The sequence below is a fragment of the Desmodus rotundus genome, chromosome 1 (assembly GCF_022682495.2).
Source record: "Desmodus rotundus isolate HL8 chromosome 1, HLdesRot8A.1, whole genome shotgun sequence".
Lineage (NCBI taxonomy): Eukaryota > Metazoa > Chordata > Mammalia > Chiroptera > Phyllostomidae > Desmodus > Desmodus rotundus.
This window is the reverse complement of record NC_071387.1, coordinates 151,500,134-151,527,115: the sequence shown is the minus strand read 5'-3', so window position 1 is coordinate 151,527,115 and position 26,982 is coordinate 151,500,134. Positions and strand designations below refer to the sequence as shown.

At 35.4% G+C, this 26,982-nt stretch overlaps 1 protein-coding gene across 2 annotated transcripts in view; it reads right to left on the bottom strand.

The window, feature by feature from the left end:
* ARB2A (ARB2 cotranscriptional regulator A) overlaps positions 1-26,982 on the bottom strand; it is a 404,957-nt gene that overhangs the window by 317,331 nt on the left and 60,644 nt on the right. The gene's annotated exons all lie outside the window — the stretch shown is intronic.

The following is a 26,982-nucleotide window of genomic DNA, read 5'->3' as shown; positions in this document are numbered from 1 at the left end:
TGCCGGAAAGATGCAAAGTGAGAAGGCCCTGACTGGCCGCTGGTTTTTTTTTTTTTTTTTTTTTTTAATTTATTTTTATTTATTTATTTATTTTTTTTTAAATTTATTTATTGTTATTTAATTACAGTTGTGTGCCTTTTCCCCCATCCCTTCACCCCACCCCAGGTGAACCCACTTCCCTCCCCCCTCTCCACCCTCCCCCTTGGATTTGTTCATGTGTCCTTTATAGTAGTTCCTGTAATCCCCTCTACCCACTGTCCCCGCCCCCACCCCCCACCCCCGCCCTTGCTATTGTTACATTGTTCTTAACTTCAATGTCTCTGGTTATATTTTGTTTGCTTTTTCCTTCTATTGCTTATGTTCCAGTTAAAGGTGAGATCATATGGTATTTGTCCCTCACTTCCTGGCTTATTTCACTTAGCATAATGCTCTCCAGTTTCATCCATGCTGTTGCAAAGGGTATAAGCTCCTTCTTTCTCTCTGCTGCGTAGAATTCCATTGTGTAAATATAGCATAGTTTTTGGATCCACTCGTTTGCTGATGGGCACTTCGGTTGCTTCCAGTATTTGGCTATTGTAAATTGTGCTGCTATGAACATTGGGGTGCAGATTCTTTTGGATTGGTGTTTCAGTGTTCTTAGGGTATAATCCCAGCAGCGGAATTACTGGGTCAAAGGGCAGTTCCATTTTTAGTTTTCTGAGGAAATTCCATATTGTTTTCCACAGTGGCCTCACCAGTCTGCATTCCCACCAACAGTGCACGAGGGTTCCCTTTTCTCCGCATCCTCTCCAACATTTGTTTGTGGATTTGTTTATGTTGGCCATTCTGACTGGTGTGAGATGATACCTCATTGTGGTTTTAATTTGCATCTCTCTGATGGCTAGTGATGCTGAGCATCTTTTCATATGTCTCTGGGCCTTCTGTATGTCTTCCTTGGAGAAGTGTCTGTTCAAGTCCTTTGCCCATTTTTTAATTGGGTTGTTTGTCTTCCTGGAGTGGAGTCGTGTGAGTTCTTTATATATTTTGGAGATCAGGCCCTTGTCTGAGGTATCATTGGCAAATATACTTTCCCATATTGTTGGTTCTCTTTGTAATTTGGTGCTGTTTTCTTTAGCCATGCAGAAGCTTTTTATTTTGATGAGGTCCCATTTGTTTATTCTTTCCTTTATGTCCCTTGCTTTAGGGGATGTGTCTGTGAGGATGTTGCTGCGTGGAATGTCTGAGATTTTCCTGCCAATGTTTTCCTCAAGGACTTTTATGGTGTTACGGCTTATATTTAAGTCTTTTATCCATCTTGAGTTTATTTTCGTGTATGGCGTAAGTTGGTGATCGAGTTTCATTTTTTTGCACGTAGCTGTCCAGATCTCCCAACACCATCTGTTGAAGAGACTGTTTTTGCTCCATTTTATGCTCCTGCCTCCTTTGTCAAATATTAATTGATCGTATAGATTTGAGTTTATTTCTGGGCTCTCTATTCTGTTCCATTGGTCTATGTGCCTGTTTTTATGCCAGTACCAGGCTGTTTTGATTACCGTGGCCTTGTAATACAGTTTGATATCAGGTATTGTGATACCTCCTGCTTTGTCCTTCTTTCTCAAAATTGCTGCTGCTATTCGAGGTCGTTTATGGTTCCATATGAATTTCTGCAATGTTTGTTCTATATCTGTGAAATATGTCATGGGTACTCTAATAGGGATTGCATTGAATCTATAAATTGCTTTGGGTAGTATGGCCATTTTGATGATGTAAATTCTTCCAATCCATGAACCTGGTACATGCTTCCATTTGTTTGTATCTTCCTTAATTTCTTTCTTCAGTGTTGTGTAGTTTTCTGAGTACAGGTCTTTTACCTCCTTGGTTAGGTTTATTCCTAGGTACTTTATTTTTCTTGTTGCTATATCGAATGGGATTTTTTTCCTGATTTGTGTTTCTGCAGTTTCGTTGTTGGTGTACAGGAATGCCTTTGATTTCTGGGTATTGACTCTGTATCCAGCTATTTTGCCAAATTCATTTATTAGGTCGAGTAGTTTTTGAGTGGAGTCTATAGGGTTTTCCATGTACACTATCATGTCGTCTGCAAACAGTGACAGTTTCATTTCCTCCTTTCCAATTTGGATGCCTTTTATTGCTTTTTCTTGTCTGATTGCTGTGGCTAGGACTTCCAATACTATGTTGACTAGGAGTGGTGAGAGAGGGCATCCTTGTCTTGTTCCTGATCTTAGTGGGAAAGCTCTAAGTTTTTGTCCATTGAATGTGATGTTGGCTGTAGGTCTCTCATATATGGCCTTAATTATGTTGAGGACTGCTCCCTTTATTCCCACTTTGCTGAGTGTTTTTATCAGAAATGGGTGCTGTATCTTATCGAACGCTTTTTCCGCATCTATTGATATGATCATGTGATTTTTGTCTTTGCTGTTGTTGATGTGATGTATTATGTTTATTGATTTGCGAATATTGTACCATCCTTGCATCCCTGGGATGAATCCCACTTGGTCATGGTGGATGATCTTTTTAATATATTGCTGGATGCGGTTTGCTAATATTTTGTTGAGAATTTTAGCGTCTATGTTCATCAGCGATATTGGCCTGAAGTTTTCTTTCTTCGTTGTGTCTTTATCTGGTTTTGGGATTAGGATGATGTTGGCTTCATAAAAAGAGTTTGGGAGTCTTCCATCAGTTTGGATTTTTTCGAATAGTCTGTGAAGGATAGGGGTTAGTTCTTCCTTAAATGCTTTGTAGAAATCTCCTGTGAAACCATCTGGTCCAGGGCTTTTGTGTGATGGGAGTTTCTTGATGACTGCTTCAATTTCCTTTGCTGATATTGGTCTGTTCAGGTTTTCTGCTTCTTCTTCAGTCAGTTTTGGAAGATTATATTTTTCTAGAAATGTGTCCATTTCATCTAGGTTTTCAAATTTCTTAGCATATAGGTCTTCATAGTAATTTCTTACGATCCTTTGTATTTCTGTGGTATCAGTTGTAATCTCTCCACTTTCATTTCTAATTCTGTTTATTTGGATCCTCTCTCTTTTCTTCTTGATAAGCCTACTTAAAGGCTTGTCGATTTTGTTTATCTTTTCAAAGAACCAGCTTCTGGATTCATTGATCCTTACAATTGTGCTTTTAGTCTCTATGTCATTTAGTTCTGCTCTGATCTTGGTTATTTCCTTCCTTCTGCTTGCTCTGGGCTGTCTTTGTTGTTGTTCCTCCAGTTCTTGTAGGCGTAGGGTTAGGTTGTTTGTGTGAACTGTTTCTAACTTCTTAAGGTAGGCCTGTATTGCTATGAACTTCCCTCTCAGGACTGCCTTTGCTGTGTCCCATAGGTTTTGGGTTGTTGTGAGTTCGTTTTCATTTGTTTCCAGGAAGTTTTTGATTTCTTCCCTAATCTCGTTCTTGACCCATTCATTGTTTAATAGCATGCTATTCAGTCTCCATGCTTTTGAGTGTTTTGGGTTTTTACCCTTGGGGTTGGTTTCTAGTTTCAGACCCTTGTGGTCAGAGAAGATGCTTGATATGATTTCAATTTTCTTGAATTTGTTGAGGGTTGCTTTGTGTCCTATCATGTGGTCTATCTTTGAAAAAGTTCCATGGACACTTGAAAAGAATGTGTATTTTGCTTCTTTGGGATGAAAAGCTCTGTATATATCAGTTAAGTCCATTTCCTCTAGGGTATTGTTAAGTGACACAATATCTTTGTTAATCTTTTGTTTGGAAGACCTGTCCATTTTTGATAGTGGGGTGTTAAAATCCCCTACTATAATTGTGTTGCTGTCAATATCTTTCTTGAAATCCTCCAAGATTTTCTTTATGTATTTGGGTGCTCCTATGTTGGGTGCATATATATTTATAATGTTTATGTCTTCTTGGTGGATTCTTCCTTTGAGTATTATGAAGTGACCTTCTGGGTCTCTCTTTATGGCCCTTCTTTGGAAGTCTATTTTGTCTGATATGAGTATTGCTACCCCTGTTTTTTTTTCCTGTCCGTTTGCTTGGAAAGTTTGTTTCCAGCCCTTCACTTTCAGTCTGTGTAAGTCTTTTGTCCTGAGATGGGTTTCTTGTAGGCAGCATATGTGTGGGTCATGTTTTCTTATCCATTCAGCTGTTCTATGTCTTTTGATTGGAGCATTTAATCCATTTACATTTAAGGTTATTATCAATAGGTAGTTATTCATTGCCATTATTTCCTACCTGTGTTCCTCTGTCTTTCTCTTTTCCTTCCTTTCCTTAAAGCAGTCCCTTTAGCATCTCTTGCAGAGCTGGTTTGGTGGAGCTGTATTCTTTTAGACTTCTTTTGTCTGGGAAGCTCTTTATTTGGTCTTCTATCTTGATTGAGAGCCTTGCTGGGTAAAGTAGTCTTGGTTGGAGGCCTCTGGTTCTCATTACTTGGAATATTTTTTGCCATTCTCTTCTGGCTTGGAGCGTTTCCATTGAGAAGTCAGTTGCTAACCTTATTGGGGCTCCCTTGTATGTTACTTCCTTTTTCTCCCTTGCTGCCTTTAAGATCCTCTCTTTGTCTTGGAAATTTGCCATTTTAATTATGATGTGTCTTGCAGTGGGTCTCTTTGGGTTCCTCTTGTTTGGGACTCTCTGTGATTCCTGGATTTGGGTGACTTTTTCTCTCCTCAGATTAGGGAAATTTTCCATCATTACTTTTTCAAACAGGTTTTCTATCCCTTGCTCTTCTTCTTCTCCTTCTGGTATTCCTATTATACGGATATTGTTACGTTTCATGTTGTCCTGCATTTCCCTTATTGCCTCTTCATTCTTTCTGAGCCTCTTTTCCTTTTCTTGCTCTTTCTGGGTGTTTTTTTCTACTTTATCCTCCAGCTCGCTGATCCGATCCTCTGCTTCATCAAGTCTGCTTTTAATTCCTTCTACGGTGTTCTTCAATTCAGAAATTGTATTCTTCATTTCCTCTTGGCTCTTGTTGATATTTTCTATTTCCTTTTTCATGTTGATATAGTTTGCAGTGAGTTCATTGTAGTTTCCTTGTAGTTTCTGGTAGTTCTCTTTGAGCTCAGAGAGCTCAGTGAGCTTCCTGATGACCATTGCTTTGAACTCAGTATCTGATAGTTGACTTGCCTCTTTTTCGGTTAGTATTCTTTCTGAGACTTCCTCCTTTCCTTTCATTTGGGAATTGTTTCTTTGTCTTCCCATTGTTTGTGAGGCTCTTCTTGTTGGCCTCTGCTTCTTAAATTGCTTTGTTCTGAATCCCTGGGTTTATGATATGAACTTCTATGGTAGAATGCCAATGGGATTCGGTGGTGCTGTCTCCTTACTCTCCTGTGCTCACTGGTCTTGAGCTGACGTTTATGTGTTTAACACGGTCTAACTCTAGTCTTTTCAGCACTCCAGGTTTTGTTGTCGCACCGTCAGATCTTTCAGTGTCCTCTATCTTTGGTCTCTAATCTTCGTATATGCTGGAGTACTGTTGGCTGTTCGCTCTGCTCCTCAGATCAGCTAGGTATTTCCCTGGCGCTGAGGGGAAGTGGATTCCGCTCCCACCTATGTTGCCGCCATCTTGAAATTCTAAAATACAGCAGTGTCTTTTTCAATCACAGCAGGACAACTGAGCGTATCCTCTCAGAACTCTTCTTTGGTACATTTCCCACCGGCGCAGGACCCTCTGGTGTCTTAAGTCTCTGGCCGCTGGTTTTGAAGATGGAAGGAGACCCAAGGATCCTAAGAGAAAACGCTGATTCAGGGCCTGGAGCATAGAAAGTGCAAGGTGAGTCTGCAAATAAAAATTCTGCACAAAAGCAAAAAAAGAAGAAAGAAAATACTGATAGTGGGGAGAAGGGGTTTCAGGAACTACTATAAAGGACACATGGACTACACCAAGGGGGAGGGTGGAGGTGAAGGAGGGAGGTGGGTTTGGCTGGGGTGGGGTAGAGGGGTAGGGAGAAAATGCAGACAACTGTAGTTGAACAACAATAAAATAATTTAAAAATTGAAAAAAAAAACAACAAATTACAAGTTAAAGTTAAAAAAAAAGCAAATACTGAAAGAGTGATAAATAAATATTAAAAGAATACAAAACCTGCTTAATGAGAAGCCATCTGGCCAAACCTTGAATAATCTAGGCATCAAAATAATGACAGCAATGGATTATATGACACATTGAATACAGTAAGAATCAATGAGTCCATAATGACATAAATAAAGTAAAAAGGAAAGGGGGAATAATGTTCTTTCTTATGGTAGAATGCCAACTAATGCATACAGAAGAAATTATGGACTTAGAAAATCATCAATAAGTGCTAAAATTAAGAAGTGGAGGTTTCATAAAGAATAGTCTCAAGTATATTCCCCTCAACTACTGATTAATTACAAAGAGTAATGGTAACTTTATGGTATGACCTGGAAATCATCACCAATACTGGAGCAAACCAAAACCATGTACTCTTGATATTGAGCATGAGGACAAAGATCACATCCATCTAAGGTACTTCTGTCAAAAACACATGAGCTGAATCTACTTATGAGAATACATGTGACAAACTCAAATTGAGGGTCCTTCTACAAATGGCCTATACTTCAAAATATGTCAATATCAAGAAAGATGAAAAAAGGCTAAGGAATGGTTCCAGATTAAAAAAGAATAAAGAGACATGACAACTAAATGCAAAGTGTAAGCCTAGATTTAATCCTGGACATGAGGAATACCATCTACTAAGTACCTTACATGACAACTAGCAAAATTTAAACATGACTTGTACACTGATAATACTGGATCAATATAAAATTTCCTGATTCTGATAACTACAATGTAATTACAAAGAGAATGTTCTTAGGAAACATACATCAATGTAATAGGGGTAAAAGAGCATAAAGCTTCCAACTTTACTCTCAAACGGTTCAAAAAGAATTACATAATGTAAAATATATATGGTCCTTGTAAATCTCACAACTTTTCTGTGTGCATTATACCAAAACAAAAGGTTTTTTAAAATTTCCCATACTGTACATATTCCTAGTTCAGGTGCTACTGAGACTGAATGTGTTTCCATAAGTATTTCAGTAGATATATGGCAAATGACAAACAGGGTAACAACAATTTACTTTCATCAAAGCATTTTAATGTCTTGAAATGTTACAAGACTAGTTTTACACGAGGATAATTTTGATCCATTATTGCTAGTCGAAAGCAAGGACTCGTGTGGGCAAGTCCTAGAGTTTGCCATGTCTATGCCTATGGTCACCCCCACCTAAAATTCTCTCAACTTTCCCCATTTTCCTCTAATTGTTCAAAAGTCAATTCAAATGCCACCTTCTACCTGAAGTTTTCACTGATCCCGCCAATGACTGTGTCTTTCTTTGACATTTGGCATTCCATAGTGACGAAGTCACATTCCCACTGGCCCACAAAAGTGGGTCTTTTATAAATAAGAATTACACATACCCTACTTTGTTGCAGCGTCAACCACACGCACAGTACATGGACAATGAATGGATGAAAAATAATTGGTAGTGCTTGCAAACATGTGGCTTTTCTCTTTATAAAAAATAAGCAATATTTTAAAATATTTTTAAAATTAATTTTTGTATTGAATACAAATTCACAAAATTTAAACATGAAAAAAATATAACACAATAGATGTTGAGACAATAGACATCATACCCCTATCCTCCTCCATTGTATGTCTCACACTCTGACCCTTATTGGTAATCTTTTAGGTTCTTATGTATTCTCCAGTGGTTTTTAGTGCTAATATAAGCAAATAAAAATGTACTACTTCTCTCCCTTTCTTTAAAAAATAAAAGCTTACTACACACAGTGTTATACAATTTATTCTTATCCTCTCTTTCTTATAGCAGACTAAATATACTGTGCTACTTTGTGCTTACAAATCTATACCGATGACCTACCTCTCAGTAACAGAGATCTTTATTCTTCTTCACCAGTATAGTATTCCATTGTGTGGATGTACCGCAGTTTAGTACATTTTAAAAAAATACTTAAGGCTTCACAAAAATATTCACTAAGAAAAACATACCTAACCTTAAGCATTATTTATTAGCTTCTATGCCAATTAAATTTACACAAAGTTATTACCTTGGAACTTAGAAATCGTTTAAAATAAAAACCCACCTTGCAAGTTACCAAATTATTTAAAAAAGAAAGAACACCTTTCCCTTTTAATGTCCCATTTATAGAAACTCTACATTTCATTCTAGCTCCCTCCTGGCAAGGTATGGAGGGAGGGAGAATGGAAAAGAAGGAGAGTAAGATGGAGGAAGAGAGAAACACAGGGAAAAAAGGAGGAAGGATAAAAAATAAAGTTTCTTAATAATTAAGGTTTAATATTATTCAATAATGTCAGTTTGGCTAAGCCTAAAAGGGCTCCTCTAGCATCTTTAAATTAAAGAGACTATGATATGAATGGCAATGAGTTGTCTAATTAGAACTAAAGAACATTTACCCTGGGTGTATATTCTCTTAAGTCAGAACCACATCCTGAATTTCACTGAAATCATCTTCATCTCGTCCCTATTTTTCCGCTTAAAATCTTTTATACTTCATTCTTAGTGGGTACATTCTAAACTTTTAAAAAGTCTTTTGAAGTAATTGCTTTTTCAGCATATCTTTGAAATAAACTTCATTCCTCCAACTTTCATTAACATTCCCTGGAGTTCTAGTCTATATCCCCAGCTGTCCTTCATTTACATCCGCTTCAGATCACTTGCTCTCACATTTTCCTTTCACTCACTCTAAAGAAGAGTCCTCCTTACTCTAAGCCATCCTTTCTCCCCAATAACCAGATTCTTAAATAACTTACCAGAGACACAGACTTATAAATATGTCCAACTAATTACAGATATCTCCCTGTAGTGATTTCACAAGCGTCTCAAATTTGGTATGTTCAAACTGAACCCATCTACACATGTCTGAACCTATTTCTCCTCCACCGTGTTCATCAACTCCATAAATGGCACTATCATCCACCTAAATGCTCAAGATGCAAGCCTAAATATCATGACTCTTTGTCCTTCTTCCATCCCTTACAATCAATCAAGTCCCTCAAGCTAATATTGAAAGATCTCCACATCTCTTCATCTCTACTAGGACCGTTTAAATACATTCTAGTCTATCAACAGGTTATTATCTCTTCTTTGGATTGCTGGTGAAGCCTCATTCTGCTATTTCTAATACAGCACACTTTCCTCCAGATCATCTCTCTCATTAGTAAACATATTACTCCTCTAAAAATGCAAGTCTAATAGCTTCCCAATGCTATAAAGATAAGGCCCCAGTCCTTAAATCCAGCAAGGCCCTACCAGATTTGGCCCCTGACTACTTCTCAAATTTCATACTACACCATTCCTCATTCTCTGAATTGGGTAATCACACTGACTATCAGATGCACAAGGATCTTTTCACCCCAGAACCTTTGCAAATGATGCTTTGCCTGGAATACTTGGCCCATTCTTTGCTTATCTAGCTTTAACATTGCCTTGCCTGGCACCCCAACCTATCCTCAAGACGTAACTAGGAATTTTGTATTCCTCCTTCCAAACAGTTAGCTTATTTAATAATATGTTTTCCAACACCTGTCTGTGACCTTAGACTTTAAGTTTTTGGAAGAGAAGCAATTTGCGTTAAGGGTCTCGGGCCTAACTCATGTAAGGGCAGTCAAATTTTTTCAAATGAACAATAACAACGGCAACAACAATAACAAACATAAGCAAAGCACTCATTCTGACATAAGTGCCTTTAATAAATCTCCTTTAATATTCACAACAACCCTCTAAAGTAAAGGAGGAAACCAAAGCATTTGAAAGATTAGATAACCTGCCCATGGTCATGCAGCTAAGTAAGTCACAGTCTGAATGCAAACCAAGGCAAATTGCCTGCCTGGGAGTCTGAATACGTTCTGAACTTACATGATATATACCATCTCCTATGTTCAAAGTCAAAAAATAAAGAAGCTAAGGGAGAGTGGAATATGAAACTGAAATGAAAGTGTTATTAGTAACCTAATACTAACAGACAAGCACAGAAACAAAAGAGGATGCTTAAGAGAAGCTAAAAAAAAAAAGTAATTTTCATTGCCTGGGCATTCTTACTTTGTCCAAATTTTTTTAAAAACCACATTTGTGATATATTGTCCTTATTTATTAAGCCCTTCTTTATTAATGAATTTTGGATATGCTCAGAAGTACTATATCACATAAAAACATCTGTGGTTTCTATCTGTGACAAAGTCACAAGCCTGCTAATACTATTATTTTTTATACCAACATTTATAATAAAAAAACTTTAGGTTAGCAGTTAGGAAAAATAAAGATGTAATTTTTATCCCATTGAGGTTCACAGACCTTGAAGCCCACCTGAATCCTACCCCCTCAGGTTAAGAATACCTGGTTTAACGGCACCACCTGGAGTCTACAGAGTCCTTCCCTTCCTTCTTCTGGCCCAAAAGGAAAAAACAGTCAAAGCAGGGTCTTTTCTGAGATGTACACCATAAAAAGCACTGCTTTCGATTTATTTACTGGCCCTATAAATTCATATGATTTTAGTTTTAATACTGGGTGTATTCAGATGACTTGGCATGAAACACTAGGTCCCAATTTGTCCTGTTTCTCTTAATAATATCAGTATCCATGCCCTGGCCGGGTGGCTCAACTAGTTGGATCATTGCCCTGTACACCAAAAAGGATTGCAGGTTCAATCCCTGGTCAGGGCAGATACCTAGGTTGCGGGTTTCATCTGCATATGGTAGGCAACGGATTGATGTTTCATTCACATCAATGTTTCTCTCTCTCTCTCTCTCTCTCTCTCTCTCTCTCTCTCTCTCTCTCAAATTAATACATATGTCCTCAGGCAAGGATTAAAAATAATAATAAAATAATATAACTATCTGTGTTTCAAAACCAAGAAGACTGATGACTCCATGGTTACTGGACTCGGGCACGCATGACAACACCATCACTATGACATGCTTTTAGGTAAGAGTCCCTCTAACTTTTCATAATTGTTTTTTCTTCTCACTGTTAAAGGAAATATGTATAAAATTTGTCTTAAAGGCAAATAGATAGGTTTGAACAATTTTGTGTAGACTTTTATTAACATAATCAAGGAAACACATTATAATACACACATCTAAGGTTAACCAATACATGAAAATACAAGGTTTAATAATAGATATCAGTAAGCCAGGAAAAGAAACAAGCTATAAATTATAAATTGTACACGCAAATAATAAATTTCCTATAAATTATTTACCTAAGGGGAAAAAAACCCACTCACATAAAGAATAAGACCCACTGTGGTTGGGGAAAAAATACCAGGTACACTGATATACTCAGAGTAGCATTCGCTGTGCATCTGAATTTGTGAACTGAGAAAATATCAGCAACTGTATTAGAAATTAGCACTGCTTCTTTATCTTTTTTTCAAAACAAGGTAAAGAATGCCCAGACCAGTGTGATTCCATTGGTTGGGTGTCATCCCACAAACTGAAAGTTCACTGGTTCAATTCTCAGTCAGGGCACACTCCTAACTTGCTGGTTCACTCCCTGGTTGGGGCATGTGCAAGAGACAACCAACTGTTGTTTCTCTCTCACATCAATGCTTCTCTCCTTAACTCTCTCTCTCTCAATATAGCAGGGGGAAAAGGTTCCACAATCACAACTCTCCTACCTTTCCACATGGAGTGTTTTATCAATTTAATAAGAAAGTCTTTCCTGAGCTAGAAAAGAAGACAGTTCTATTGAACATAATACTGTGGATTCTACTAGGAACCGCTATGCTAAGAAAGATGAGCTATCTTACTAAGTTAAGAAATACTTTGTTTTATAACCACTGCCATTGAGAGAGAGGAAGAGATGTTTCCTTCTTTTCTGTTCTACTATATTATAAGCAAAAACAAACAAAAGCAAAAACAACCAATAAATTGTTATATTTTAGCTTCCAGACATCCACAGTGGAATTACAGTCATGCGCAGCTTAACGATGGGGATATTCTGAGAAATGCATCATTAGGCAATTTCATCATTGGGAGAACATCACAGAGTTGTACTTACACAAACCTAGATAGTATAGCCTATTACACACCTAGACTATATGGTACAGCCCATTGCTCCTAGGCTGCAAGACTGTACAGCATGTTACTCTTCAAAACAACATGAGATTAAATCAAGCACAAGAGAAATGATGCAATGAAGAGACATAGCAATATGAAATGTATGAGGCTGTCACAGGCATAACACAGCATACCATGTTACAGTAAACTCTTCAGTAAGTCTTGCAGAAAGACTGCAATCTAACATAATGATAAAAACTATAGCAGAGTAAATACATAAACCAGTAACATCGTCACTTGTCATCATTTTCAAGTACTATGTACTGTAAATAATTGCATGCACTATACTTTTTTACATGACCGGAGTGCAAGTAGGTTTGTTTACACAAACACATGAGCAGTGTCTTGCACTATGACCTATGGACAGCTACGTCACTAGACAACAGGAATTTTGCCAGTACATTATAATTTTGTAGGACCATTGTCGTACATGCACTCTGTTAGTGACCAAAATGTCTTCTTGCAGCACATAACTGTACTAGTTTTTGGACCTGCCTTCTCACTATAAACAAATAGACAAATGTATAAAATATATTAAACTGTTTTCAGAGAGTGGAAAACAGGTAGTACAGATCTGTAATCCCAAAGAAAAGGGACACAAAGGAGACGAGCACCATAATAACGTGTTATATGTGAAATGGTATAATTTTATTTGAAGATAAACTGGTAAGTTAAAGATGTGTATCATAAACCCCATAGCAACTATTAGTACAGTAAAACAAAAATATATAGTTAATAAGCCAAAAGAGGAAGTAAAATGTATTACTACCAACTATATACTATATTCAGTTATATTTATTACTTTTAGCTAAGATTTTCCTTATGAATGAAAGGATAAACTTCTACTGAAGTCTGTAATATACACTGTTTGCCTATTTCTTTTTGCACAAACATTAATTGTACAGTCTTTACATGGACAGAAACTGAAGGACCGCAGAATACAGGCATTATAGAAATCCAATAAACACCATTCTGCCAAAAAAGAAAATAGTTTTCTACTTAGATAACATATATAGATAATTTTTTACAACTTAAATGATAACTTTTATCAGATCTGATAATATCAAAGGAATGGGAATCATCAAATTCAAATTAAGATTCAGAGGTATAAATCTTATCTCAGAGTATGAGACCTTAACAACTCACCTCTAGTATAATTCAAGACATTTAAAATATAGATTTCATTTGAGAAAAGACCTAAAAAGAAAAAATATGGTTCTACTTCTAAAGTCCATATGAGAAACAAAAACACCTTTCCAAAGCTCTCCACAGAACTTCAAAAAGTAAACTCTAGAAGGTGTCCAGCCTTTTGGCATCTCTGGGCCACACTGGAAAAAGAAGAGTTGTCTTGGGCCACACATGAAATACATTTAGACACATAATCACAAAAAAATCTCATGATGTTTAAGTAAATTTATGATTTTGTGTTGGGCCGTATTCACAGCCTCCCTGGGCCACAGGTTGGACACCCCTGCTTAAGGCATATCTATACAAACTAAAGAGATTAGTTGTCATTAAAAGAGGAAACTTCCTTAACTGAAAAAACTCTTAGTATTTTGGCTTGACAAAAGCAAACAAACTGAAAAAAAATTACCTTAAATATGTACTATGTAACTTCAGAAATATCTGAACGCTATTTTATTGTATAAAATATTTTGCTTTGGCGAGCCTCACCAGCTGGTAGCGTTTGCCCAGAGAGACAGCTGTTTTTTGGTTTCCCCATCTCAGCACGTTTCCAACTGTCAGTTCTGACTGTATGCAATCCCAGAGTGACAGAATACTTTAAGAAAAATTGCTCATTAACTGTAAATCTACGAAGGCCACTCTCTTCAGTGAATTCAAATTAAACCCACAGACTTGCTAGCTCATAACAGAATTCCCCACACGTTTTTTGTTGTTGTTCTTTTCCTCTGCAGACCTAAAGTAAAATATTCACGCCATCTACTGTAAAATTTTTTGTTCAATCCTATAAATGCACTGACATAGAAATGTTAGTAGAAGTGTATCTTCAAAAATTATAAATTACAAAGCTATATTAAGAAATAAGAACTTTCAAATTATTTACAATTTTGCAGAGAGACTAGTTTAAACAATAAAGCTCAAATTTAAAATGCACAATAGTTTCTTAGATTCCCAGTTAACAACTCTAAGAGGAGCCTGATCACATGTAAGAATCAAATCTATATTTATATCTGTATCTACATAAAAATCAAGAGATAATGCACATAAAAAAAGCTTCAAAAAAGGAAAATTAGTTTTTAAGTGTAAGGTATTTTTACAACTGAAACAAGTAAATCACCTTTATAAATTATTTGTAAAGACTTATAGCAAAATAAGCACAGGTCATCTGAAGCAGATGCCAAGAGCATCTCTGAGTGATAATCACAGTCATTCGAGAAACTGGAACCCTTGCACACTTTTGGTGGGTACGTAAAATGGTACAGCCACTATGGAAAACTGTATAAAGGTTCCTTAAAAAGTTAAAAACAGAATCATGATGCAACAGTCCTATTCTGGTTATATATCCAAAAGAATGGAAATTAGGACCTCAGGTATCTGCACTCCCATATTCACTGTAGCGTTATCACAACAGTGGAGATAGGAAAACAACCCAAATGCCAATCAATAGATGGATGAATTGATAAAGAAAACACAGCATATACATGCAATGAAATATTATTCAGCCTTAGAAAGGAAAGAAATTCAGCCATATGCAACAATATGGATTAAACTAGAGGACAGTGTCTGAGTGAAAAAGTCAAACTCAGAGAAACAGAGAGTAAAATGGTAGTTGCCAGGGACTGGGGAAGGGGAAAATGGGAAGGTGCTATTCAATGAGTATATAGTTTCAGTTTTACAACATTAATTAGTTCTAGAGATTTGCTGTACAAATAGTGCTTACAGTTAACAACGTTGTATTATGCACTTAAAATTTTTCAAGAGGGTAGAGCTCATGTTAAGTGGTCTTACCACAATTATATATGTATATATAAAATTTATGATACATATAAAAATTTCATAGCCCTGTCCCATATCATTACAAACACAAAAGATTTGTTGGAACTAAAAGAAACTTCGGTAGAAGTACCATGTTGGGTATGCAGTGATTTGAAGAAAAAGTCACAGAAACTATGGTCCTTTCATTTTCTTCCAAATGCTTTTACCTAAATAGATGCATAATGCTTGAAGAATTATCAAATATGTGGAGAATAAGTCTCTTCTCTATTGACTTCAGGAACTCTTTTCTAACCAGGACAGTCAGCCTACATCATCTTTGAAACTAGTCAGAAACTCTCAACAACTAGAAACGATGTGACAGTTTCAATCTAATAATATATTAGGTATATCCTGTATCTATATCAATCTACATACCCAAATGTGTATACACAAACATGCATACATACATACAGTGTCTAGGCATTGAATAAGTTTCTGTCCTTAGCAAAAATAAATTAATAATTGTTTCTCCACAAATACACACAGGGTTTTTATGTTTTTTAATTTTTTAAAGATTTTTATTTATTTATTTTTAGAGAGAGGGGAAGGGAAGGGAAGGAGAAGGAGAGGGAGAGAAACATCGATATGTGGTTGCCTCTTGCGTGCCCACTACTGGGGACCTGGCCCACAATCCAGGCATGTGCCCTGACTGGGAATTGAACCAGCGACCCTTTTGTTCATAGGCCGGCACTCGATCCACTGAGCCACACCAATCAAGGCCACACAGCGTTTTAAAAATAGAAACAGATACCTTTATGAAATCATTAAAACAATGGGCAGTAGCCGTTTTAAACTTATGGGCAGTGCATTGTTTACAAACGTAGAGTTTGTATGAGAATGCACATAGCTAGAATGTTTGACTAGTTCTTAGATGTAGGATGATGCAGTTTCACTGAGGTGGCCCAAATAAACTCTCCCAGGTTCACAACTCCAAGTCAGAATTCTTGCACAGACGCCTCCATACAATATCTCAGAGATCATCTCGCGTTCTGGGATCCACTAAATGGTTCTATAACCATTGACTTCCGATATTACTTATGCTATAAACCTAAAAAAGAAACCACTTTCCTAAAATTAGATTTTCCCATTTCACTATTTTCCATACAAGAACTGATGCTTTGAAAATGTTTCTCTTTTATAAATACATAAATCTGTGATTATTTTCTAAGAAATATTTATGATCTAAGATAACTTAGTAATAACCCTGATTGAAAGAGAACAAAAATAATTCTTAACCCTCTGCATAAAGTATTCTACCCTGACTATAGCAGTGAATACGGCTTTGCTCAACATGAAGCCTAATTCATGCTCTCTGACAGGTAGTTTGCTAAATCGACAGATACTCATCGAGAAGCTGCTATGTGCCAACATCGGTCCAGGCACTGGGGATATAGAAGAGAAAAAGACAGGCATCTGCTCTCAGGAGACGGATGCAAAAAAGTAAACAAATAAGTAGGATACCTCTTTATTACTTCATATCCTTACTTCACATATCCTGACTGAACCTTTCACCTCTCATTTCTGTGTGCCAGGTAGATTTGCTAGCTCTTTTACTTCCCAATTGTCAGTATTCACACTATATTTTTCCTCACTATTTCTACCAAATCAACCATTACTAAACGTAACTTGTTTCAGTTACTTGTTGCAGGCTCTAAAAGATGTCTAGCTCACCCAGTTTAGGACTCAGCAAACAAATATTTTATCTGATACACTGGTGGTACTCTGTTGATTTTAACATTAGTATAACATGAAGACAATTGCTCTAGGAGCTAGATGGGAAATTAGTACAGGTGAATGCAGAATATGTCTTCTAAGAACTCCACCATAGCTTCAACTAGTTATTCTGTACTCAACAAGATACTTCAGGACCCTAGACAAAGATAAAAAGTATATACAGTCTTTTTACATAACATAGTCTACATATTTATTAGCAATCAAAACCCACATTTAATCTTAGGTTTGGAAAACCCAATGCCTGTGAACATTTTCACAAACTGGTCTTCGCTCCTTCAGGTTACATCTGCTCTCCCTCCTAGAAAAAGTGACTCCTGAAAAAGGAGTACAAATGCCCTTAAAATATGTGACTTTCCAATTCAAGATTTCATAACCTCGTGCAACCAGTTAACCTCTATTTCAGACTATTTCACTGGCAAAAATGGCCAAACTCAACTTTCTGCACTGGAAAATATTTTAAAACCAACTTATACTCACTGACTTGTAATAGTTTTAGTTAAAGTATTCCACAAAACTTTGAATAGTGTTATATTGACCTCAAATTCTGAATAAAGGTCCAGAATTCTTTCTAAATGCTGTATCTCACTGTAAAATAATCACAACCCCTCTCTTCTGATCAAACAGTTCATAAATGCCCAAGAAGACATTCCCAGTGATACATGTGTATCACACACACACAAATATGGATACGTGTGGATGCATAAGTGCATCCCCAAAGAAAAAAAGAGGTTCAAGGAACAATTTGTGCCATCTCTTCTTTAAAAATAAGGAAAAAAAAACACCCCACAAAGCTGACAAACTCATGAAGAGGAATAAAATAAAGAGTGTAATGAGGAGTCCCATCTGCCTATGACATAATAGCCAAGCATGATTTTTTAGAATCTTTTCCCTTTAAGTAATTTAACAAAATGTTCTTAAAACCTAGAGAGTATTGAGATGGAGATGTGATGAGGGGTATCAATTAACAAATATTTTGGAAGTCGAATATAGTTTATTGGTAATAGTAGAATTCATTTCTATTATTTCCAAAATCCTAATCAATTTTGAGGAAAGGAAGAAAGAAATAAAAAGATGTACAAACTTAGAACACATCCATCCTTCTTCTGGCTCATGCAAAATATATTTGTAAAATATTTGCATGTAAAAACAAACTGCATATACTGCAAACTACATTTCATGCAAAATATACTTTGCATTAAATATCTACCTGAATAAAGATTCTTTCCATAGCACAGAAAGATAAAGATTTAGTACAAAAGGACATTGGCTCAGAACAACATACCAGATGAACATAAAAGGTTAATTTTAATAATCAAATTCGTAATTCATCTAACCTAGAAAATGCCAAGAAGTTTAAAGAGATATTCCCTTTAACATGAACTAATGCACCAACTGTCAGTAACAGTGAAGATGACTAAATAATTCTGAAGTACAATATGCTTGTGTTTAATGACATCGATAGACATGTAGGATATTTACAATAGGTTATTTGCCCAGCTACTATGAAGCTTGTAAAGTCATTACTAGGCTACAAATCTTATTCTACTTTTAGAAATGCCCATGATCCAAGAAATAGAATAGCGTAAAACATATCCTTCTTTCCTTAGACAGGTACAAATCAGTCAAAATTCAATTTTAAGAATGCTATGCTTTTGTTTCTGGCACAGAAAAACATCTCTAAGCATTATTCATATTATTTCTCTCCCCTAAAGTTAACATACTTTAATGCCATATGGGCACAAATTTACTTCTGTTCATTTAAACTTGCAATTAAAGTTTATAACATAGGAAACTGCTAAAGTAAAATAATCCCATTCCACTGAAAGGCTTTTTTTTTTTTCTAAAATAACGTGGGTGATGTGCCAAATGGCTGGGGTGGTAGCTCATTATACCTTCAGAAAGAATCCAAGTTTTAGGCTTATCTTGCATTCTCACATGTAGTGGCAAAACCTTGAAGTGCTATCAAGGGTTAGAAAGGGCAGATCAAATGTCTGAACTGAGTGAATTCCATTCAGAGGGCACTGGCTGTTTAGTGATCTAATGCGTTAGTAATCTACTGATCGATGCATTTTAATTTAACTTTATTAAAAAAACAGAGTCCCTTATATCTAAAATATTCAAACCATTTCACAGAAAGAAGCCCTTGTGCTGCCCAGAAAATGTTCCTTTTTTTAAAAATCTATGTCAACTCTTTTAAAATCATAAAATTCCACTGAAAGAAATAACTTGTAAAGTGCTGATTTATAGGGAATCAGAAAGTTAGTATACTGTAAAAGAAGTAAGCACCCGGAGGCTATAATCCAGCGAATCATTAACCCTAAGTGCATGTTCATAAAGTGGGTACATGAAAAGATAAGGCACAACCAATTATAGTAGCAAGGCCAGAGGAAGACTTCTAAGGAATCAGGCAGCAATATGAGGGGTGATGGAGGGAGCAACCCTGGACACATAAAACAACATTATTCATAGAGTCTCTAGTATCAACAAAGGTAAATTTTTACTCCATATTTGGAGATTTTAAATAATGTTGTTAGGGCACTTAAATTTTTTAATGTTAATAACTGTACACAAATTCCAGCTGTTGGCACCATGACAAATAAACCAAAAAATAGATCACATTCAAAAGCAAAAATAAATACTTCCTTTTTGAAAATGAAATGCAGTTACATGTTCAATTATATTAGTCAACTTGATAAAAGCATCCACAAAAACCCTACATCTAACATAACATTTACTGGGAAAAGACTGAATGTTTTCTCTGTAAGCCTGGGAACAAGGCAAGATTTGCACTTTCAACATCTCATTCAACATAGTACTGGAAGTTTTGGCCACTACAATATGAAAAGGAAATGAAAGGTATACAAATCAGAAAAGTAGCAAGAAAACTGTCCCTATTTGAAGATAACATGTTTGTCTACACAAAAAATCCCTGAGAATCCAGCAAGAAAAAAATAAAATCCTAGAATAAATAAGAGTGCAGCAGAAAATGGCAGGGTATAAGATAAGCTTACAAAAATCAGTATTTTACCCTAACCAGGTGATTCAGTTGGTTGGAGCATCATCCCATACACCACAAAGTTGTGGGTTCCCTCCCCCGGTCAGGGTACATACCCAGGTTGCAGGTTCAATCCCTGGTCAGGGCACATACAGGAGGCAACCAATTGATGCTTCTCTCACACATCAATGTTTCTATTTCTCTCTCTCTCTCTCTCTCTCTCTCTCTCTCTCTCATTTTCTCTCTTGCTCCAACCCCCTCCTTGCTAAAATCAATAAACACATCCATGGGTGAGGATTAAAAAAGTAAAAAATAAATTAATCGTATTTCTATATACAGCAGTGAAAACATGAATGTTAAAATTATTATACCATTTATAACCACTCAAACAAATGAAATACTCAGGTATAAAATTAACAAAATGTGTTCAAGACTTATATCCTGAAAAGTATGAAACCCTGATAAAAGAAATCAAAGACATAAGAAATGCAAGAAATACTATGTTCATATAGGACTCAACATAATAAAGATGTCGATTCTCTACAAATTGATAAGTAAGTTAATGAAATTCCTATTAAAATCCAAGCAAGATTTTAGATATAGACAAGATTATTTAAAAATACATATATGAAAAGGTAAAGGAACTAGAGTAGATAAAACAATTTTGGAAAAAAAATTAAGTGGGGAGGGATCAATCTACCCAACAAGACCTATTATATAGCTACAGCAGTCCAAATGATGTGGTGTTGGCTGAATGATAAACAGAGAGATCAATGAAACAGGACAGAAAACTCAAAAGCATACACACATATATGCCGGCATAAGTTTTGAGAAAGCAGATCATTGGAGGAAATACAGTCTTTTTAACAAATGGTAGCAGAGAAATTAAACATTCATAGGGAAAAAAATAAATGAACCCCAGCCTGTCTCACACTTTATACAAAACTTAATTCAAAATGTGAGGTATTAAACTATAAAATTTCTAGCAAAAAAATTCAGGATGTAGGACTAGGCAGAGTCCTTAGATTTGACATCAAAATCATGATCCATAAAAGAAAAAGTTGACCAGCTGTACTTCATCAAAATTAAAAATTTTTGTTCTGTGAAAGACCTGTTAAAAGGATGAAAAGAATGTACAATTGATTCTCATTATTCATGGTAATTAAGTTCTACGAATTCTCCATGAACATCGAATTAGAAAAAACTGAAATATAGATGCTCACAAGCCTCCAGTAACAACATTTTCATCAACTGATCAATACATAAACTTGTTTCATGTGTGTTTGCGTTTAAAGTCACCTTATTGAATATATAGTGATTAGAACTGAACTCATACCCAATACAGCATCATCACTCGTGCCTGAAAGAAGCCTGTCTCATGCAGGTATCTCCTTTGTAAGGCACATCACAGTACAAATATACAAAACAGTGGCATAAAAGAATCCTCAAAATGGACACCTGTTTGCAATGTGAAAATTAAAATAAGAAGGCAGAGCAACACCTTGTTGGACCCCAGCTGGAAATGTGCATGTCAGGTGACAAAGTTCTGTCATTCTGCACAGGTTTTAAAATAACTAAAATCAACCCAAGTATTGATTTGGGGTTACAAATTAATTTTAACAAGTAGTCAAATTTACAAATACAAATTCCATAAAATAATGAGAACTGACCAACTCTATTTGCAAAGCACATATCTGAAAATTAACTATTAACCAAAATATACAGTATAAACAACTCTCAAAATGTTAGAGTAATAAAACCCAAACAATTCAATCAGAAAATGGCCAGAAGACATTGAGACATTTTCCTGAAGAGGAGATACAGATGTCAAATAAGTACATGAAAAGATGTTCAACATCAACAGCCATTAGGGAAATGCCATTAAAACCACAATGAAATTATCACTACACATCTACGAGAATGGCTAAAGTAACAACTAGTGATGACATCGAATGCTGGTGAGGATGCACAGAAAGTGACCACTCGTTTATTGCTGGTAGGAATGTGAAATGATCCAGCCACTCTAGAAAACAGCTTAGCAGTTTCTAAAAATATAAACATGCAACTACCACACAAGCCAGAATTGTTCCCCTGGGCATTTATCCCAGAGTAACAAGCAATTATTCTGACACAAAACCTGTATACAGATGTTTACAGCAGCTTTATTCAAAATAGTCCCAAACTAGAAACAATCCATATATCCATAAATGTGCGGTTAAACAAATTGTGATACATCTATACCATGGAATAATACTAAGCAATTAAAAAAAAAAGAATATGACAAATAGAACAACCTGATGAATCTTTAGAAAACTATGCTGAACAAAAAGAAATAATCAAAAAGGTTACATACTAATTCTATAACCCCATTTATTTAACATTAAAATGATGGAATTCTAGAATTGAAGAGCTGACTGATGATTCCACGAGTTTAAGAAGGGGGCCGTGGTTGGGAAAAAGGGGTCTAGCTATAAAAGGAATATACAGGCAATCCTTTCGGTAATGGAAAATGTCCTATATCTTGATTGTATCAATATCAATATTCTGGTTGCATTATTGTGCTATCATTTTACCAGATGTTGGCATTGAGAAAAATGGAATAAAGATCCACAAAATCTCTCTGTATTACTTCAAACAACAGCATCTGAATCTACAGATATAATAAATTAAAAAGCTAATTAAAACAGTGATATGCAGTTACATTTCATTCAGTATATCATACTGTTTTCTTGGGGTAGAAATTATTCAGTTGTGAGAACTTATAGTCTTTATTTTACTTCAAATAAATCTAAATTAAAAGAGGTGTATGCATTATAAAAAGTGAGTAGAAAGATAAGCTACATTAAAGTAAAATAATAAAGTATTGAAACAAAGTTGCTCACACAAAAGAAACTTCTTTTTCAACTTCTAGAACAACAATAAAAAGTACTTCATTATTCTTTCTTCATCAACAGAAAATGAGTTATTTAAAAATTACAACTAAAATCAAGGATTTTTTAGTTTAGAGCTTAAGCATAACATTAATTTAGTTCTAAAGTATCTAATGTCACAAATTTGATCCAATTATAGAAACAGTTATTGTTCTGTTTTTTGGCCACTGGTTACATCTCTGATATACCATCTGACAAATGCATACTGCCTAAGAAAGAGACTGAAATGATTTCTAAATCTATTTCTTCTTCCAAAAAAAAGGGGGGGTGGGGGAAAGAAATCAAGAGAAAAAACAAAATCTACTAATGAATTTTGGATTGGCACCACTGTCTTTATTTACAACATATTGCAAAAAGCCACACAGTTCATCAAGGAAAAGTTAATCCATCTCCTATTTCCAAATGATACAGCAACGATACATGTTAGTTGGAAGAGATTAAAAGTGTAAAAGAAAAAATCAATAGCTGCAATGAAAACTTTAACATCATCTGTACTACAGAATATAGCAAAAAACTTAAACCACATCTTAGGTTAGTCAAGTTGAACAAGTTCCAACTCTCAAGAACTGTGAAGAGTCTGCAAGCTAAGAAGTTAGCATACTACTGTTTCAAAGACGCTGGCAGAAGACCTTACAAGGCTCATGGGTCTGAAAAAAAAAAGGCCTTTATTACCCATGGCACGGCAAGCGATATCAGTATATTTGTGTCAGTTTCCTTTACCCCAAAGTTTCGTGGGGGCAATACAAAGTGTTCCCATGGGGGCAACACGAAGGGGCAAAGTGCAGAAGACACCTGAACCTTCAGGGTTGCATTACTGTCGAGGAGCCTTTCACCAAGGCCCCAGAACCTTTAGAGCAAGCAGCAAACATTATTGCAAACGAGCCAGGCCCACTCTCCTAGGAAACTTGCTCAAATCGGCAGATGGGTAAATCTTCCAATTGGAGAAACTCAGCAAGAATGTACAGGAAAGTTCAGGGCTTTCCTCAACAACAGCATTCTTTCTTTCTTGAGGAACAATGGTTACAGCAGACAGAAGACTTCAAAAAAACTTAAAATGTAAGTACTAAGTAATTAAACAATTGAATTGCTATAAAATGTTTTATATTTTCTAAGTGAAATACACAAAGAAATTAAATATCAGTATACATTCACACCATGCAAATGTTCACTCGTGGGCTAAATCTATCTGTGTCTACAATCTACAAAGGAATAAGCATTTCTTTGCCATCTTTTTATTCATCGATGAGGCTGCAAATTGCTATAAAGCAACCTAATTTCCGAAGTCTGAGACATGAGTTGAAGTGTTAGACGTGTATGAGAAATGTCTGGAAATAAAGAGGGTTAAAATTTCTAAAACTTTTCAGAAATAAGGCCATAGCCTCACAAAAGCTCACACCTCTCCCAAATAAGTTGGTTGGTGCTTCTCATATCTTAATGTTCATGTTAATCACCTGGATACAGTATTAAAATGTAGACTCTAATTCAGTAGGTCTGGGGTGAGGCCTGGGAGGACATTTCTAATAAGCTGCCAGATGTTGCTTTGAGTAGACACTTTGAATACCAAGGGTTAGAGGATTTTACCTGACTGTCAGACCATTGCCTTTGTGAATTCTTTGGTGCATTACCCTCTAAACTTGTTCAACAGATGAGATTTTGAATTTTATGTCACAGGAAAAAAATCTTGTTACTTACGTATTCTGCCTTTACTTTGTGGCTAATAATGAAAAATTTTATTTTCCAGTAATGTTAAGTCAATCCATATGTCTATATGTTCTGTATAATATTTCTGTGTGCCATTCTCCACACAGAAATATTTGGAGTGCATTGGTCCTCAAGATTATTTTAATGTAGTTCTTAATTATCTTCTGGTATATGATCTATGTATAAAGGTAGTACTGATTCCAACTTCAATTAACCAATTTAGATCACAATGTGCTCTTCCTGCTGCTAGTATTAAGAATAAAACTAAATATATAATTCATTTCTTGGCACTTTTTAAAAGGTCTTTTGATAACATTTTAGCAATATGTAGGTTTCTGTACAAGTTCAGAGAATAAGCTCATTTTAACAGGGTTGTGAAAACTTGCATGTTGAGAATAAACTGACTTGCTTTCTGGAAAGAAATGTCAGGATCATTGTGCCTCTCAAAATCAATTTGTCTTTAGAAATCCTTAATCCTAAGTAATATGATTCTTTTAGAAAATAATGGCAAATGGTTCTGTTCACACTCAAAAAGTGTTATCTACCTTCAAATTATTTAGAATATTAATAAAGGGCCCTAGCTTGTGTGGCTTTGTGGAATGAGTGCCAGCTTACGAACCAAAGAGTTGCCAGTTCGATTCCCAGTCAGGGCACACACCTGGGTTGTGGGCAAGGTTCCCAATAGGGAGCGCGTGAGAGGCAACCAGTCACTGATGTTTCTCTCCCTCTCTCCCTCCCTTCCCCTTCTAAAAGTAAGTACAATATTTTTTTTAAAAGACTATTAATAAAAGATACTACTCAGAATCAAGCATTTACCTACAAAAACATGTCTTAATTACAAGTATTGTGAAAAACTGATTCATCCAAGAAAACAAAACCCAGCTCCCACCTTCAATAAATGGACCAATATATCAATAATAAATAATCATCACCATTATTTCTTTCTGTGATTTTGCTACTCAAAATTCCTCAGCATAAGCACAGAAGTCTGGATATTAATATCATAAGAACTCAGCAAATAAAAATATCTCACACTGATCTGACCATCTACTATAATCTTTTAAAAGGAGCTGATCTTTACATATTCAATAACCCTGATGAACAATAAAACTGATCAATTCAAAATCATTCCATAAATTATCTCTCTTGGTCTACCTCAAATAAAACAATGTGAAAAGGGCAGACTTTAAGATACCCACAAAGAGCGAGCAAACATTTCATAGCTTATTTTGGTTTCCATAATTACATAAACAATTTTTAATATATTATCTTTTCTCATGTTAAAACCAGAGCCAGGTTAAAGAAAGGGTTAAAATCTATAGTAACATAACTATAATTTCTCCAGTGTGACCTTTACAAATGTTTGGTGGAATTCACCACTGATACCATCACAGGTCTATAATGTTCTTTGAGAAAAGATTTTTAAGTATCTCTGTTAAAGAAATATTTCCTTAACAGAAACTGTTAAATACAACTAGAATAGTTTAGTAAAAATAGTTAAAATAACCTATTTGGGTTATCTATTTGTTTTTCTTTAGTGAGACTTTATAGTTGTTTTTCCAGGACATTATGAATTTCTCTAAGTTGTTGAATTTATTGATATAAAGTTATTCATAACGTTCCCTTACTGTTGGTTAAATGTCTGTACGATATGTAGTGATAACCCCTATTTTACACATTCAATTGTCCATTTGTGTCTCCTGGCTAAAGGCTTATGAAGTCTTCTGATACTATCAAAGAGCCTGCTTTTGGTTTTATTGATTTTATCCTTAAGGCCTTTCTGTTTTATATTTAATTCATTTCTGCTCTTATCTTTATTATTTCTTCTTTAACTTACTTCGGATTTAATTTGCTCTTCTTTATGTAGTTTCTTAAAAGTTGAAGCTTAGGTCATCAATCTTAAACCTCGGTACATTTCTATATAAACATTTAATGCTATAAGTGTTCCTGTAAGCGTTGCTTTAGCTGTATCCAGTAGTATGCCATATTTCCATTTTCAGTAAATTAATATATTTTGTAATTCATCTTGGAATATCTTCTTTGATTCATAGGTTATTCAAATTGTAATGTTTAGTTTTAAACAATAAAACTGGGATATTTCAGAGAGCTCTCTATCAGAGAGAACATACTGTGCATACTTGGAAGATATACCTTTTATGACTTGAATCCTTTTAATTTTGTTGAGACTTCCATTATGGCCAAGAATTTGGTCTATTTTTTAAATGTTCTAAGTGCACTTGAAAATAAGGTATATGCCTATGTTTTTGGATAAAGTGTTCTGAAAATATTTACTCAATAACATTAGGTAATAGTGTTATTTCAAATCTCTATATCCTCCCTGATTTTTTATTTTTCTATGAATTATTGAGAGGGTGCTGAAATCTCCACCTACAACTTAATTCATCTACTTTTTTCAGTTCCATCACTTTTGCTCTGTGTATTTTGCTCTGTTAATAGGTTTGTACACTTTTAGGATTTATATTGTGTTTTCTTGATTAATTAATCCATTTATCATGATTAAATGACCTCTTTAGCAATAGTA